Source organism: Helianthus annuus, chromosome 6 (assembly GCF_002127325.2).
Source record: "Helianthus annuus cultivar XRQ/B chromosome 6, HanXRQr2.0-SUNRISE, whole genome shotgun sequence".
In the NCBI taxonomy this organism is placed as follows: domain Eukaryota; kingdom Viridiplantae; phylum Streptophyta; class Magnoliopsida; order Asterales; family Asteraceae; genus Helianthus; species Helianthus annuus.
In genome coordinates, this window is record NC_035438.2 from 135,158,817 (window position 1) to 135,177,697 (window position 18,881).

At 40.8% G+C, this 18,881-nt stretch overlaps 2 long non-coding RNA genes across 2 annotated transcripts; both read right to left on the minus strand.

The window, feature by feature from the left end:
* Positions 1–2,491: 2,491 nt before the first annotated feature.
* Positions 2,492–3,751, minus strand: LOC110864194. Its single transcript, XR_002549710.2, has 3 exons — positions 3,616–3,751; positions 3,018–3,071; positions 2,492–2,714 (listed from the first exon to the last, which is right to left on the minus strand). It is a non-coding gene; the product is annotated as an uncharacterized LOC110864194 (long non-coding RNA).
* A 5,454-nt stretch (positions 3,752–9,205) lies between these two features.
* LOC118479481 lies at positions 9,206–10,465 on the minus strand. The gene is made up of 3 exons (XR_004859671.1): positions 10,329–10,465; positions 9,732–9,785; positions 9,206–9,428 (listed from the first exon to the last, which is right to left on the minus strand). It is a non-coding gene; the product is annotated as an uncharacterized LOC118479481 (long non-coding RNA).
* Between the last annotated feature and the right edge of the window lie 8,416 nt (positions 10,466–18,881).

Below are 18,881 nucleotides of genomic sequence, written 5' to 3' on the forward strand. Positions count from 1 at the left end.
CACAAGAATCACGGTTTTGATCCCGAAACCCGGACCTACAATTGGTATCAGAGCCATGGTGCCCGATTTAGTAAAACTAACCGTTTACTAAGTCACATGTGCTCTAGATCTATGATTTTTGTGCGTTTTTGTTCAAGATGTAAAAATGGTGAAAATGAGAAAAACTCAGATCTGGACCCGAATATTCACATCTGTGCTAAAACGAGTGTTGGGTTTTATGTTGTCATATGACTAGTTAGGCGGTCCGAACGCGTTTTACACGAACGACACGTTAAAGTAGCATAACTCCCGTTCCTGACATCCTATGTATGTTTGGATGGAAGGAATGACCGAATTCGATAAACATAACTCGGATAAACCTTTAATTTGTTTAAGGGTTTATCACCACAGTCACAAGGCTTGAATGTATGCATTTTCACAATACTGCATAGATGTTTGTATCAGTATAGCATGCATTACCACAAAACATAACTTTGATTTAAACTAAATTTTACTTCAATACCTTGTTTTGTGCATTTTTACCTATGGTTTAGTTGATATATTTCACTTGCCATACATGACATTTTTGTTACACATCACATGATTTACATTTGACACATGACATTTTGACATTAGTTATACACTACATGATTTACATTTTGACATAAACATTTTGACATAGTTTACAAAATGACATTTGACAAATGATTTATACATGGGCAAGTTACATTGGTGGTTTGTTTGGTAAGTGATTTGAGTAATGAGGCATGTATAATATGATACAAGCATGGTGGATACGCCGCTTGTACTTCCTATATATAAATGCTTGTATGATATTACATATCATAGCTTTATTTAAATTATTCAATTTGGACATATACATTTTACACATGTAAAAGAGTATGTGCGCATGGCTACTTACTTGCTCATATGTAGAGGAGCATTTGACAGCTAGCGCATGTGTGCTCGCTCGTAAGTAAAGGAGCATGCGCGCGTGGCGACTTATGTTCTCGTATGTAAAAGAGCATGCATGTATGGCGACTTACGTGCTCGTATGTAGAGGAGCATGCGCGGATGGCGACTTACGTGCTCATATGTAGAGCAGTAGTCTCGCACGGAGAATAGCGTGCTCCTATTTAAAGGAGCATGCACGTATGGCGACTTACGTGCTCATAAGTAAGGGAGCATGCGCGTATGGCGACTTACGTGCTCGTATATGGAGCAGCAGGCTCGCATGGAGGCTGAGATGCTCGTATGTAGAGCAGCAGACTCGTATGGAGACCGGCGTGCTCGTATGTAAAGGAGCATGCGCGTATGGCGACAAACGTGCTCACATGTAGAGTAGCAGTCTCGCACGGAGACTGGCATGCTCATATGTAAAGGAGCATGCGTGTATGGCAACTTACGTGCTCACATGTAGAGCAGCAGTCTCGCACGGAGACTGGCGTGCTCATATGTAGAGCAGCAGTCTCGCACGGAGACTGGCGTGCTCATATGTAGAGCAGCAGTCTCGCACGGAGACTCGCGTGCTCATATGTAAAGGAGCATGCGCGTATGGCGACTTACGTGCTCAGAATTAATGGAGCATGCGCGTATGGCGAATTACGTGCTTTTATATGGAGCAGCAGGCTCGCATGGAGGTTGAGATGCTCGTATGTAGAGCAGCAGACTCGTTTGGAGACCAGCGTGCTCGTATGTAAAGGAGCATGCCCGTTTGGCGACTTACGTGCTCACATGTAGAGCAGCAGTCTCAGACGAAGACTGGCGTGCTCATATGTAAAGGAGCATGTGCGTATGGTGACTTACGTGCTCACATGTAGAGCGTCAGCTTCGCACGGAGACTGGCGTGCTCATATGTAAAGGAGCATGCGCGTATGGCAACTTACGTGCTCACATGTAGAGCAGCAGTCTCGCACGGAGACTGGCGTGCTCATATGTAATGGAGCATGAGCGTATGGCGACTTACGTGCTCACATGTAGAGCAGAAGTCTCGCACGGAGACTGGCGTGCTCATATGTAGAGTAGCAGTCTCGCACGGAGACTGGCGTGCTCATATGTAGAGCAGCAGTCTCGCACGGAGACTAGCGTGCTCGTATGTAAAGGAGCATGCGTGTATGGCGACTTACGTGCTCATACGTAACGGAGCATGCGCGTATGGCGACTTACGTGCTCGTATATAGAGCAGCAGGCTCGCATGGAGGTTGAGATGCTCGTATGAAGAGCAGCAGACTCGTATGGAGACCTGCGTGCTCGTATGTAAAGGAGCCTGTGTGCGTGTTGACCTACGTGCTCGTAAGTAACGGAGCATGCGCGTATGTAGACTTACGTGCTCGTATGTAATGCAACTATTTAGGCTTTTATTGGTGTGCGTGAGGATCTGTAACGTCCATAATTTTTCTTTTTAATTTATTAAATAACAACGTACTTTTCTAACGAAAATTGGGCATGACCCGTTTGAAAAACGAGCGGTCCCCTGTTTTACATAATCCAAAATCATTCGAAAGACCCAACATACACGTCAAAACTTACCATATTTTATTTGCAAACCATTAAGTATATGTACGTACTTACGACAAGTCTTTTAAAAGACAAACATAATAAAACTAGGTTTAACTACTAGACGAAAACATAAGTGACAAAGTATTAAACATTGACTTTTACAAAATGCGGAACGCTTGACGGGCTTGAGGCGTGTTCGAACCGGGCGAAGCTTGATAGCTAGACATGAGATTTACCTACATGACCACAACATCAAAAACTCATTAGAACAAAATTTCCTTCTTTAATCCAAGAATATAACTTACGGACTTGTATCAATGTGACATTTACAACATACACTTTACTTCATTCTTTCATTCTTGCACGGTAAAGTATTCCAACGGAACATCTTACCATTCCTTCTAGCTTTACAATAGCATTATTCGACCCATTCAAAAGAAGGGTCCAAACATACATTTTCTCACTACATGATTCGAATTAATACATTATTTGATCAACACATGTCTATAGTAAAAGCTAAAATTGTACAAGTAACGTACCTCGGCCTTGATCTCCTTGATGCTTCACTTGACTCGAACTTTCTTCCTTAACGCCTACATATAACCATTCATTCTTTTAATCCATGATTCATGCTCATTTACACATATCAATCAGATAAATCATCATACAATTTACTCATGCTTCACAAACATGTTCAATTCACACAAAGTTTATGGCTTATAAGACTAGCATTTTCATTGAGGCATTTTGTCAAACACTTGATGTGCACATTATCAACAAAGCACAAAGTACAAGTATTTATTGCATAACCCTACTTATTCACCTTCTAATCTAACAAGAATCAACCAAGTTCATGACTTTCTTTCATCCTACACCATCCTAACTAATCTAATTTCTCTATCACATTCAGATTATGTATCAATTCACCTCCATAAACATATCATCATAATTCATCATGTTCATATTTTTCCTACAACAAGTGGGTATGAACCCTAATCATCCAAACAATCAAAATTATACAAAATCCTCAGTCTATTACGAATTCCTAACTCATAATTACACAAGATTTCCACATGATTTCATGATTGGGTTAAAACCCACTTTCTACAAATCATCAGTTCAGAATTTTCAACTTACCTTGTGTTGAACAAGCTTAGATGGTTAAGGTTTCGAGTTCATGCATATGATTTGGCCTTGAATTCCCTTTCAATTTAGCTAAATTGCAGAATTTAGGGTTCCCCCCTTGCTTTCCCTTCTTGGTCGATCCCCAGAGAACACACGTATGTGTGTTTTTGTTTTTGTTTTTTTTTTTGTTAATTCTTATTTACTAGTAAACTTATAACTTCCATCTTTTAACAAGTTTAGTCCCCCTATTTATTTAATTTGCTCATTTTTCACTTGACCTTCCTTCTAAACATTTACTAGTATAACTATTTAACTAGGTTAAATATAACATGTCTAGACATTTCAAATAACATAAATAAATTGCATATTTTGGGGTGTTACAAGTCTACCCCCCTTAAAAGAGGTTTCGTCCCCGAAACCTTAATACGTACCAAATAATGTCGGATAGAGCTTCCTCATTTCATCTTCTAGCTCCCATGTAAGGTCTGATCCTTTCCGATGTTGCCATTGCACCAAGACTTGCTTTATAGTTTTGTTCCGAAGGTGCGTTACCTTGGAATCCTTGATAGCTATCGGCCTCTCAATATAATTCAATTTTTCATCCAGCTGAATATCGTCAAGGGGCACATAAGCCGTCTCATCCGCTAAACACTTTCTCAATTGTGACACATGGAATGTGTCATGTATTCCATCCAAAGATGGCAGTAATTCCAACCGATAAGCTACCTCCCCAACCCGGGCTACAATCTTGAAAGGTCCTATGTAGCGGGGACCTAGCTTTCCTCGCTTACGGAAACGGATTATACCTTTCCATGGGGAAACCTTTAATAACACATAATCACCTATTTGAAATTCGATGGGTCGCCTCCTTTGATCTGCATAGGCCTTTTGTCGATCTTGAGCCGCTTTTAAACGGGCTCGCACAAGATCGATCTTCTCGTTAGTTTTAGCCACCACCTCGTTGGGTGCAATTTCTCTCTGTCCCACCTCTCCCCAACAAATTGGAGTTCTACACTTTCTTCCATACAACAATTCATACGGTGCCATTCGAATGTCGTTGTGGTAGCTATTGTTGTATGAAAATTCCACCAACGGCAAGTGGTCATCCCAGCTTTCCCCGAAGTCTATCACACATGCTCGCAGCATGTCGATAAGTGTTTGAATAGTCCGCTCGGACTGACCATCCGTTTGGGGATGGTAGGCGGTACTGAAATGTAATTTTGTACCCATACTTTCATGAAAACCTTGCCAATATCGAGATGTGAATCGGGTATCTCGATCCGACACAATAGATACAGGAACTCCGTGTCGTGATATTATCTCGTTAACATAGATCTCCGCCATCTTTTCGGAAGAGAAAGCTTCCCGAATGGGTAAGAAGTGCGCGCTCTTGCTGAGGCGGTCTACGATCACCCATATAGCATCGTGACCTTCCTTGTCTTAGGAAGCTTAGTCACTAGGTCCATCGTCAATTCTTCCCATTTCCATACCGGAATCTCTAACGGTTGCAACTTCCCATATGGCTTCTGATGTTCTGCCTTTACCTGCAGACATGTCAAACATTTTGCAACATACTTGACGATATCACGCTTCATACCGGGCCACTAATAACCTTTCTTCAAGTCTAGATACATTTTTGTAGCTCCAGGATGAACCGTAAATCGGGATTTGTGAGCTTCTTCGAGTAATGCACCCTTTGCTTCGCTAAACCGGGGTATCCGAATGCGACCATACATGGTTTTAATCCCATCGGTTCTTTCTTCGAATTTATCCACAAACCCCTTTGTTCTTTCCTTTTTAGAATCCATTCCGCTTAGTGACTTGATTTGGGCTTCTTTAACCATTTCGAGAAATCGAGGTGTAATTACCATCTTCATGGACTTAACTTGAATTGGAGGCGGGTAATCCTTTCGGCTCAGGGCATCGGCTACTACGTTAGCTTTACCCGGATGATAAAGGATCTCACAATCATAATCTTTAAGAAGTTCTAACCACCTTCGTTGCCTCACATTTAATTCCCTTTGCTCGAAAAAGTATTTGAGGCTTTTGTGGTCAGAATAAATAACGCTTTTCGTACCGTAAAGATAGTGCCTCCATATCTTCAAAGCAAATACTACTGCAGCTAACTCCAAATCATGGGTTGGATAATTACTTTTGTGAGTCTTCAATTGCCTAGAAGCATAGGCAATGACTCTACCCTTTTGCATCAAGACACATCCCAACCCTTGGTGTGACGCATCCGTAAACACCACCAAGTCTTCTGTTCCATCAGGTAAGGTTAGTACCGGGGAACTCGACAGCTTTTCTTTCAAGGTTTGAAACGCCCTTTCTTGATCTCCACCCCATGAAAACTTCTCATCCTTCTTGGTTAACTTGGTCAATGGCAAGGCCAATTTAGAAAAGTCTTGGATAAACCTCCTATAATAGCCTGCTAAACCCAAAAAGCTTCTTACTTCACTTGGGTTCTTGGGAGGTACCCATTTCATAACGGCTTCCACCTTTGACGGGTCTACTAAGATACCCTCTGCATTAATAACATGACCGAGAAATTGTACCTCTCTAAGCCAAAAAGCACACTTGGAGAATTTCGCGTACAATTTCTCCTTGTGAAGTACTTCAAGAACCTCACGTAAATGGCATGCATGATCGGCTTTACTTCGGGAATAAACCAGGATGTCATCGATAAAAACTATAACGAATTTGTCTAACATGGGCCGACAAACTCGATTCATAAGATCCATGAACGCGGCAGGCGCGTTGGTTAATCCAAAGGACATTACTAAGAACTCGTAATGCCCGTATCGCGTTCTAAAAGCCGTTTTCGCCACATCCTCATCTCGCACTCTTAACTGATGGTACCCGGACCGCAAATCTATTTTTGAAAACCAACTTGCCCCTTGTAATTGATCGAAGAGATCATCGATTCGGGGCAATGGGTATCGGTTTTTCACAGTCAGCTTGTTCAACTTGCGGTAATCGATGCACATGCGCATCGAACCATCTTTCTTTTTGACAAAAAGTACAGGCGCTCCCCATGGCGACACACTCGGGCGTATAAATCCCTTGTCGAGCAATTCTTGTATTTGTACCATTAACTCCCGCATTTCAGTTGGGGCCAACCTATAAGGGGCCTTGGCTACGGGTTTGGCATCAGGGTACAATTCAATCTTGAAATCCACTTCGCGTTCTGGTGGAAGCCCCGGTAAATCTTCCGGAAAAACATCAAGAAATTCATTCACGACTTCAACCTCTTCTATCTTAGGGGTATTCTGCTTAGTATCCACCACATAAGTTAGAAATGCCTTGCTTCCATTTTGTACGTACTTGTATACTTGGACTATAGAACAAAGCTTCAAATTGATATTCCTTTCCCCTTGTATGCTTACTCGTTTTCCTCCCGATGTTATCACATGAATCACCTTCTTCTCACATTGAATTTCGGCCTGATGTTTAGCTAGCCAATCCATGCCAAGTATAACCTTAAATTCCCCTAATATCATGGGAATAAGGTCAATGGCAAACTTCTCATCTTCAATGATTATTTCACAATTTCTACAAACTTCGTGCAACAAGTAACTCTTACTATCGGCTATCTCTACTTCTAATGGTACATGCATTCTTTCGATTTTAAAAGAAGGGTGTGACACTAGTTCACTGGATACGAACGATCTACTGGCACCAGTATCAAATAACACGTACGTAGGCATCGAGTTCAATGAGAATATACCTGATACAACATTCGGGTGGTCCTTCGCTTCTTCGGTTGTGATCTGAAACATCCTCCCTTTAGCTCTTGGGGCTTCCTCCTTTCTGGCTTCCTTATCGGTTTTCTGTTGAAGCTTGGGACACTCAGCTTTAATATGACCCGGTTGGAAACAGTTGTAACACGTTCTGGAAGGATTTGGACACCTATAGTATGGGTGTCCCTCTTGACCACAATTGTAACAGCCCTTCTTCCCCTTCAAACACTCCCCCGTGTGCAACTTCCCGCACGTTTTGCATTTCGGAATACTACCCTTCGCCTTATCCTTCTTGCTTTGATCTTGAAATTTTGGTTTCTTTGAAGGGCTTGAGCTGGGAACATTCTCAGATATTCTCTTTTCACCTCTTTCTGCCTGTCTTCTTATTTCAATCTCCCTATCTCGGGCCAAGTCGATGAGTTCATTCAAAGTTTCACATTTAGCGGGAATTATGAACTCCCGATATTCAGCCTTCAACATACCGTAATAACGGTTTATCTTCATTCTTTCCGTTCCTGCTATATCTTTACAGAACTTCAGCTTGTCAAGGAAAACGTTGGTGATTTCATCAATGGTTTCATCTTTCTGACGAAGATGTAAGAAATCTTCTTGGATCTTGTCGATGGCAGATTGTGGACAGTGGTGCTTCAGAAAAGGTTCCTTGAACTCTTGCCATGTCAAGACTTGAACTTTTTCTTCCCCAAGCTCTTTACTATAAACATCCCACCAATCCTTAGCTCGGAGTTGTAGCAAACCGGTGGTGAACATCACTTGATCCTCCTTTTCACAATGACTCCTTATGAACACCGCTTCCGTACTTGCAATCCACCTTTGACATACTATAGGATCAATTTCTCCTTTGAATGGTAACGGGTTGCACGCCATAAATTCTTTGTATGTGCACTTGCGAGTTCCTTTCCTTTCTTGCATTGCATTAATCATTCCCTTTAACTCGTCTATCTTACTCGCCATCATTGATTCTACCACTTCTAGCACATGACTTTCTACTTCTTGGGCTAAATGAGGAATACTTGCTTGCATTGCCCTTCCAATCTCTTCCGAGATCATAGTTTTCAGTTGTTCTTGTTGTGTCGCTTCATCCTCATTCGTATCCGTCATCTACACATAAACATCATTCTTTATTCCAAGCATTCAATCATCCTTTCCATCATATAATCATTCTATTAGTACATAAATTCCTTGAAAGTTAACATTCATGCATAATTATCATTCTTTAGAATCTTATTATAGCGTTTGCAATACTTCACGTATGATAGAAATAATTAAGCAGAACATCGCAATTGAAAGAGCTGAAAACAGTCTCCACCGTAAATTACGGTGTCACCGTAATTTACAGTGGCATTATTTCTTTTACGGTGTAAAGTTACTGCCTTACGGCAGAAGAATTTCATCCCAGTGTCTACCGTAAGTTACGGTGTCACCGTAACTTACGGTGACGCCCAGCATGCTATGATGAATTTCTTATTTTGCAGCCATCTGTTCAACCCGTTTTAACCCGTACCAGTCCGTCTCATCCCAAACTTTTACACATCATCCCGTGATGATTTTCCTAACATTCCCTAGCTAACTCATTCATAATGCGAAATCAACTTTAAAGGTACTTACTTGCTTCGCGCCGCGGATCGAACACACGCTTTACATGAGCTTCCGGTTTGAGTTCAAGCATTTAATGCTTGAATCCCTCAAACCTACGCTCTGATACCAACTTGTAACGTCCATAATTTTTCTTTTTAATTTATTAAATAACAACGTACTTTTCTAACGAAAATTGGGCATGACCCGTTTGAAAAACGAGCGGTCCCCTGTTTTACATAATCCAAAATCATTCGAAAGACCCAACATACACGTCAAAACTTACCATATTTTATTTGCAAACCATTAAGTATATGTACGTACTTACGACAAGTCTTTTAAAAGACAAACATAATAAAACTAGGTTTAACTACTAGACGAAAACATAAGTGACAAAGTATTAAACATTGACTTTTACAAAATGCGGAACGCTTGACGGGCTTGAGGCGTGTTCGAACCGGGCGAAGCTTGATAGCTAGACATGAGATTTACCTACATGACCACAACATCAAAAACTCATTAGAACAAAATTTCCTTCTTTAATCCAAGAATATAACTTACGGACTTGTATCAATGTGACATTTACAACATACACTTTACTTCATTCTTTCATTCTTGCACGGTAAAGTATTCCAACGGAACATCTTACCATTCCTTCTAGCTTTACAATAGCATTATTCGACCCATTCAAAAGAAGGGTCCAAACATACATTTTCTCACTACATGATTCGAATTAATACATTATTTGATCAACACATGTCTATAGTAAAAGCTAAAATTGTACAAGTAACGTACCTCGGCCTTGATCTCCTTGATGCTTCACTTGACTCGAACTTTCTTCCTTAACGCCTACATATAACCATTCATTCTTTTAATCCATGATTCATGCTCATTTACACATATCAATCGATAAATCATCATACAATTTACTCATGCTTCACAAACATGTTCAATTCACACAAAGTTTATGGCTTATAAGACTAGCATTTTCATTGAGGCATTTTGTCAAACACTTGATGTGCACATTATCAACAAAGCACAAAGTACAAGTATTTATTGCATAACCCTACTTATTCACCTTCTAATCTAACAAGAATCAACCAAGTTCATGACTTTCTTTCATCCTACACCATCCTAACTAATCTAATTTCTCTATCACATTCAGATTATGTATCAATTCACCTCCATAAACATATCATCATAATTCATCATGTTCATCTTTTTCCTACAACAAGTGGGTATGAACCCTAATCATCCAAACAATCAAAATTATACAAAATCCTCAGTCTATTACGAATTCCTAACTCATAATTACACAAGATTTCCACATGATTTCATGATTGGGTTAAAACCCACTTTCTACAAATCATCAATTCAGAATTTTCAACTTACCTTGTGTTGAACAAGCTTAGATGGTTAAGGTTTCGAGTTCATGCATATGATTTGGCCTTGAATTCCCTTTCAATTTAGCTAAATTGCAGAATTTAGGGTTCCCCCCTTGCTTTCCCTTCTTGGTCGATCCCCAGAGAACACACGTATGTGTGTTTTTGTTTTTTTTTTTTGTTAATTCTTATTTACTAGTAAACTTATAACTTCCATCTTTTAACAAGTTTAGTCCCCCTATTTATTTAATTTGCTCATTTATCACTTGACCTTCCTTCTAAACATTTACTAGTATAATTATTTAACTAGGTTAAATATAACATGTCTAGACATTTCAAATAACATAAATAAATTGCATATTTTGGGGTGTTACAGGATCGCTGACCGCATTTTCGAAATGTTGTTACACCATACTAGCCTAAATTTATTGTTGCTAAATAAATATTGATAGCTATCGACTATAGAATATTAACATGCGTATGCTCATAAATAATGTATAGCATTTAACATTATTATTAAATTGTCTGTTTTATGACATTATGATGACAAGCATGCTTGTAAAGTCAAAACCCCATTTTAGTTGGTGTATATTCGACTTATTTGTTACTGTAGTATGGCAGAATAAAGCAACTCCCTCTATTCATTGGTTCATACTTATACATTTTATTTTTTGTTTTTCTTCAAAATTTCATCTTGTAAGAAGGAAAAAAAGGTATTGTGGGAAGCACACAAGCTTTAACCTGGAAGATTAAAGCAACTATTTACCCTGTTGTTTCTGGTATGAAAATTAAAAAACCACAACTTTCATACGCCACCCACATCTGGCGGAATAACCATCCCTACCACGCCATCTTCGATGGACCATAATCATGCTCCAGACGTCAATGGCGTGCTTTGCGGAGGTCATCCTCCGGTAGAGCATGCCTGGCGTGCAATGTTGGTGGAGCTTGTTCACCACGCACGAGGTGCAGAGCATGTCCGGCGCGCATAGTGGTGGTGGAGCTTGTTCACCGCGCACGAGGTGCAGAGCATGTCCGGTGTGCACAGTGGTGGTGGAGCTTGTTCACCGCGCACAAGGTGCAGAGCATGTCTGGCGTGCGCAGTGGTGGAGCATGTCCAGGGGTCACGGATGGCGGAGTGTGCCCGGAGTAAACGGGATCACGCGTCTGAGCTTGTCCGCCCACCGTGAAAGCCGGAGCTTTACTACCACCCGCGAGTGGCAGAGCTCGTCATGCGCAGGGTGGAGTGGGTGTCCGCACTGCGCGATCGCGGAGTGACTGCTCAACATGTGCGGATGCCGGAATGCTTGTCCGGCATGCACTGGTGCCGGCTTATCAAAATGTACGGCAGGCACATGTGGATAAACGACGTCTACCGAAGTTGGTTGCGCGATGGTGTTTTGTTCGGAATAAGGACCGCTGGTAATATATCCGTGAAAGAATAATAGATTTGAAGCTTCATACCTAATTGAATTAAATGATATCTTATGGCAGAAATGAAAACCCCAGAACATGAAGATTCCATGAGATCTTCAAAATGAACAAATAAACTATTGTAATATAATTAATATATGCGGGCTACCTCGCAGAGTGTAAGCCATGTTTCAGGCAAAATGACAAAATTTGTCGGCCACACACATGACCTGTCATGCTTTCAGGCTAAATGACAAAATTATGTCTATGTTTGAAATAAAGTCACAGACTTTTTATTTATAATTTAATAATTATATCAATCCTAATCTTTAATCTCTATTGTGAACTTCAAGAGGTTTTTGGATTATTATAAAGTTTTGCTCATAAATTTACCAGATCCGTTATAATTTTTGGGTGGTTTCGGTGAAGAAGATCACGTACCGGATTTGGGAAGTTCTGGATCTTCGGGTGGTGCACAAAACCGGGTTGAACTCGTTGTGAAAGTTGTTGCCCCGGACTCATACATCAATCATGAAGGGACCCATATCCAGGAAATGTTTACCCATAAATTCCATCCTGTGCTCAAATAGAATAAATCTGAGGGATGTTTATCAATGACTTTCTCTTTGTGTTGATATGGAAGTTTGAAACCCAGTAAAGTATATATGACGAATGGGCTCATAGATCTAGAAGTTTTGGGAAAAGTAACACAGATTTTTAGGGTTTCTCCATTCGAACATCGAGAGTGTGACTCTAAGAATACAGATCTAAAGATCTGAGGATAAAACAAGATGTGATCAACAAATGTATAGCATATACTCGGTGGGTGCCAATGTTGAAACACAGAATCACCGCCGGGATGATTGGACCGCTTTCTCTGAGAGGGTGAAGAATCACACCTTGTTCTTCCTCTTGAACCTAGATCCGCAATAGAGAAGAGAAGAAAGTGGAGTTGTAGAGATGACCGGTAGGGGAAAGAATCCCGTGTTTCCAGTAACAAAAGTGTGGCGGTTCCATATCCTCTACCCTAATAATGAGGTGAACACCTCTTTATATAGGGGATATGAGGCTCCCCTAACCTCAATGGGCCAGGCCCAGTTAGGGGTTATCTCTACAAGCCCACAACCTAGTGTAGTGTAAACTACAACGCGCTAGGCTTCGCGGGTTAGTACGAAATAATAATAAATATTATAATATAAGCAATAAGTAACGGGAATATCCGACCGCTCGGGTCGGGTCTAATACCATACCCCATCAATTTCCTTGATGTCGCTACTAGACTCCTTCACCACATTCAATAGCGCATCTATCTTGGCACCCAAATCGTCACCACCGTCTTGATTATTCACCCACCCGCTACTATTATCCCCTTGGTTGTAACCCCTTTGATAATTATCCCAGTTTTGGTACCCTTGGTTGTAATTATTGCGTAGGTAACTCCCTTGGTTACCGCCTTATCGGTTTTGATACGATGAACCACCTTGATTACCGCCTTGATTTTCCCATTGAAAATTCGGGTTCATTTGATTCGAGGCGTTACCATACCTAAAGTTCGGATGGTTCCTCAAACCCAGGTGATAAGTGTTGGAGTTCTTGTCGTATTGCTTTCTGTCTCCATAGACTTGATTCACTTCTTCGGTGGCTTGTGCCATATTCACTTGGCACTCTTAAGTCCGGTGACCTATGTCGCCATACTCCTCACAAACCGCAAACTGAACCGCCCCCACATCCTTTGTTTTCATGCAAGCCAACACCCTCTCTAAAGTGGCAATTCTATCCTTTGCACTCGAATCAAGATCAGGAAATGAACGGGAGAAAGGATGCTTTCTGGCTCTGTCTGCCATAGCAACCGCCTTGGAGTTTTTGCTCATTCTTTCCAAAATTGCCCAATCGTCTTCTTCATGATTGTCCAACAAAGTACCGTTGCTCGCAGATAATAGGTACCTATGATCTTCCGAATCTAACCCTGAAAGAAACACTTCAACAATTCTCATCTACGAATTTGATGGTGAGGGCATTTCCGAACCAACTCCTTGAAACAAGTAAAGGCCTCGTATAACAATTCTCATCTCGTGCATCATCGGTCTTAGCTATCGAATAGTATTCATTAAGGAACACTTATTGCATTTCTGCCCAAGTGCAAATACTATTTGCCGGAAGTGTTAGGAACCACTATCTAGCTTTGTCTTTCAATGAAAACTGGAATAACCTTAACTTCACTTCCTCTATCTCGAAATTGTGACCCCCAATCGTGCCACATATAGCGGAAAATTCCGCCAAATGAGTGTATGGCTCGTCATGCGTCCTGCCATTGAAATGAGGTAGAATGTTGATGTAATTAGGCTTGCATTCGAATGATCTCACTCCTCGAGGTGTGTTAACGATAAGACCGTCACACCCCGGGGAGCTCCTTGATTCGATTGTTGACGGTAAGGATCGTTGACTTCTTGATTTCCCCCTTTGATCACCACCCCTATCACCGCCTTGATTACCACCTCCCACGAATTGAAGAATACGGTTACGGTTGACATTGTTGTTGTTGTTGTAATTTTTTCATCTTGGTTCTGTTGATTGTTGTTTCATAGTTGATGGTTATCGCCGTACCCGTCATTCCGACCATGGTAGTAGTCAAAACCTTCTTATTCCCCTCAAAGTTGGCGTTTTGATAGCCCATGTCTTCATACTCAAATCCTAGAGCATTGTAGAAATTCCCCACATTGTCATCACCCCACACATCATCTTCAACTCTCTCATTGTAATTCCCTCCATCATCCGAGTATTTCGAGTGAATACTCACACGTTCCGACTATTGATAACCGGGAACACTAAACGGTTCGTCATCGGGAATATTGTTTCTCAAATCATCAAGATTGAGAAACTGAGCTTCGTTCGCAAGATTGCCATGATTTTTGGTTAACTCCACGGTTGGCGTTAACGTTTCGGTCGTAGAGGTTGGGTGGTAATGGGTTTTGTGGGTTTGGGTTTTGAGGTGGAGGTGTGGATGTACGTTGGTTATTGTTGTGATTCGAGCCACGGGTTTGATTATTTTGAACGTTTTGGGTTGAGCGGAATTGAGCATGATATTGAAATTGAGGTTGGTTTTGGTTGTTAGGTTGGTTGGGATTTTGAGGATCTATTGAATTAGGTCTAACGGATTATGTAGATGGTGAGTTGGTTGTGAGTGGTTCAGAGTTGTCTCTAACACTAATGGAGAAGTCTTCCCGGAATTGTGTGTATGTATGCACTACCTGTAATCTGCACAAGTAACACACTCGCGTAACAAAAAAGAAGAAACAATACAAAGAAACAAGCAATTAAACATATAATCACAAAATCAACAATATCCAAACACAAAGCGCACGAACTCCCCGGCAACCGCGCCAAAATTTGATCGGAGTGTCGTGTCGCGGTCAAAGATAATATTTATATACCCGATTTGCCCTTAACAATGAGTTAGTGGTAGTACGGGGTCGAACCACGAAGAGTTTGTGGTTTGTGTATGGATGAGATTGATTTTAAAGAATGTCACAGTTATTATGAAGCTTGCTATGAAATTGATTAATTTGTTTGGTTGAAAAGAGATGTCGAATCAAACCGACGAGTTTGGTACTAAAACAATTACTAATAAAACTTGAATGCTTTTGGTTACATGTAAACTTGATTTTTGATTAAAACAATAATTTGGAACAAGGTTCACACCCGGTTCGGAATTGAAGACCTAGGGTTTCTACACGCTTTAGATTCAATTCAATTGCAAAAGTGATTAACGAAATTAGTATCGGGTGGCATAGGTGCCAAGAGCAATCAACGCCGTAGACGACAGACCGCAATGCACTTCGTTACCAAGAACATGTAAATCCTAACCTTGATAGGGCATAAGTGCACAAATTCATTTCGCAAAGTTAAATATTATAATCATTCGACAATTCACAAATTCAATTCAGATACACCACAATTATTAAAGGTTTCAAAATCAAAATACAAATTCTCATGAATCAAATCTCAAACAATGTTTAACCCTAGAAACATAGAAAAACCTACACCGGGGTGAATCCCACGAGAATTAGCCGCTCATGGTGAACGGAACGTGATCAACGATTGATGGAATCTTGAACTTGAACATCTTGAAGCCTGATGATGGAGATGTACGATGATTAGGGTTTGTGGTTGGTGGTTGTGATGAATGGATTGAAGATGGAATGATGATGATGATAATGGTAGTGGATTAGGGTTATGATCGAAAGGATCATGAATGGAAGATTGGGAATGATTGAGTATGAAGGTTGGGGTGTTCTTGGCTACAAGATGGTGTTTGAAACTCCAAAAATATGTAACTCCCTCAAGAATGGTCAAAACAATCAATATAACCCATCCCCAAAAGTTGGAAAATCATAATTTTGCATTTTGTAGCAGACGAATGCGTCGCCGACACCCTGTAGGGCCGTCGACGACGGTGCTTGGTTGTTCCAACCTCCTTCGACGCTTTAATCCACTGGTTACAATACTTTCTGGCTGACTGGGTTATGTATAAGGCGTCGCTGACGACCCATATGGGCGTCGGCGACAATGCTTGCCTTTCTTGATTTCAATTTTTTCCATTTCTCGCCCCTGGTTGATCCGTTTTCCGTCCTGGTGCTCTGTATAGCTCCCGATTAGCTCCTTAAACTCTGTTAGACTTGCAAAACCAAATTTCAATCAAAAGTAGGCTATTCAAAAATGAAATTTATGTAAAAACATTCTCTTAAACATAAAAGAACACCGGTTTTCGACCACACATCAGGAGCAGTCAATGAAGAGCTCACTGTAAATGTTACACTGATGCTAGTTTTTAAACTCACCGAGATACCTCTCGCTCACAAACAGGTTCCGTGTTCACTCTTAACGGATGAGCTATCTCATGGAAAAGCTCTAAGTAGAGTGTTGTGGCTGATTCCACCACGAAATCTGAGTACATTGCCACATTGGATGCCGCAAAGGAAGCTGCTTGGATGAAGAAGTTCATAACCGATCTCAATGGGGTTCCAAGTATCATGAAACCCATCCAGATATTTTGTGATAACACATGTGCTATTGCTCAAGCCAAGGAGCCTAGATCTCATCACAAAGCCAAGCACATTTTGAGAAAGTTTCACTACATACGTGAGATTATGGAACGTGGAGACATTGTTATATGCAAAATTGACACAGATCAAAACCTAGCTAACCCGTTTACTAAGCCAATGACTCAAGAAAAACATGACCGTCACATGGACGCTATTGGGCTTAGATTAGCTAGTGATATGTTTTGATTTTGTATTTGGATGTACGAACATCAAACAGAGTTGTACTCTTGCATTCATTTTTGATTTACTAGTTAAATGCAATTCTTGAATCCTACAACTGTGTTCGAATTTGATACGTTTAATCCATAAATCATGTATTCTAAATTGCCCGAAGTCGATCAGACTCGTGGGAACGATTCTGAATTAAGACTTTTCTGAATTTGGACTTAAGTGGTTGACTTCCAAATTCACAGGCCTCGTTGTGAATGACGCTGGATGTAACTCGCGTCAAATCATCTTCATGGATTCAGTCATAAGATGTTTTGACAAAGGCATACTCATGTGGTATCCTTTGACCCGAGATGCATATTAGAACTTCCGTTTACAAAGGACCGTTCTTTGATTACTGCCAACCGCTGTCATATAACTGCCAGTCATAAAGGTTTTAGTTGGGAATGGATCTTAAGTTCAGTGGGAGTTGTATGTAATCAATATGGAATTCTGTACTCTTACATTAAAATGTAACAGCTAGGCATCAAAGCGTCCTCGTTGATTCATACTTGGGAAGTGTAAAGCCTTACCCAAAATGACTGTGTGTTTGATTGGACCACTATGAATCTGGATTGAGAACAAGAATAACTAAAACACAATATGAGAATGAATTGATCCATGTCTCATAGTTTCAAATTGATTTATTTTGTAGAAAGTAAAGATGACACGATTGCCATAAGTCTACTGTCTTCAAGTAGCAAGCCGTTGCTAAAGGGAAAATACCTTGGTTAGTGACTTTAAAGTGTCATGACCTGCTGGGGGCATCTATGTGTAGCTAGAGCACCGCTCACTGTCTGCATTGAGATCTTTTCGGAGACCGTCCAATTGGGAGCTATTGGATATTTATGTCTGGTTCGATAAGTCAATGCTACCGACCGGGTCTTGACCCGTAAGAGTTACACCGTGGGCAACGAACTAAATTCCACTTAACTGGTTTAACTGGTAATTATGAACGATATACGAAACGGATCACATTTATATTTTTGATCATGAGCGCGTTTATATTATTAATAACCGTTATTAATAATATAATTGTTTATCTTAAAAAATAAACTTGTTGCGGGTATTAACTGAGAGACGGGTACATGGAGCGGGTGAGACGAGTATACTCATATCGCCATTTGTCGCACATGCACCCATGCTATGCCACTTGTCTCGCATGCACTCTTGCATCGCCACTTGTCGCTGATGCATATCTCTTCGCCACTTATCGCACGTGCATGAACTTCTCACCACTTGTCCAACTTGGGCATGCATGTCCGCCACTTAGCAAGCATACAGGCATCTCCATACTATATATAAAGGAATGTATGGACTAGCTTTTAATGGTTAGAAGTTTTGCACAAGAAAAACTCCAAAAGATACTCATAACCGGTCAGCGCCCCCGCCGCGCCGCCGATACCGTCGCCCCCGCTCTGCCGCCGCCGGCCACCGCCGCTACTCGGAGCTATACCCGCGTTCTTCACTAGCACGTGTTCGTTGAACCTCGGTGTCTCAACCGGTTGATTACTAACCGAAGGTATTAAACCCCCCTACGGTTTATATTTTTATTTCGTGTTTGCCTGGCGGTGACCTTGTTCCATTACGGATACTCCTTGGTATAAAAGTGTTCATATTATTTATGTATTGTTACCTATGCTTCTGTTGCTTAATATATATATATATATATATATATATATCTACACACACACATACACACTTGTCAAAAGTGTTTTGACTAATCGTTGTAACAAATTTATATAATATTAAAGACAAAGGTCGGTAGATGACATTTGTCTTTAAGTCCCGCCTCATCCTTCATTATATACACACCCCTTATTTCTCCTCACTTCTATTTC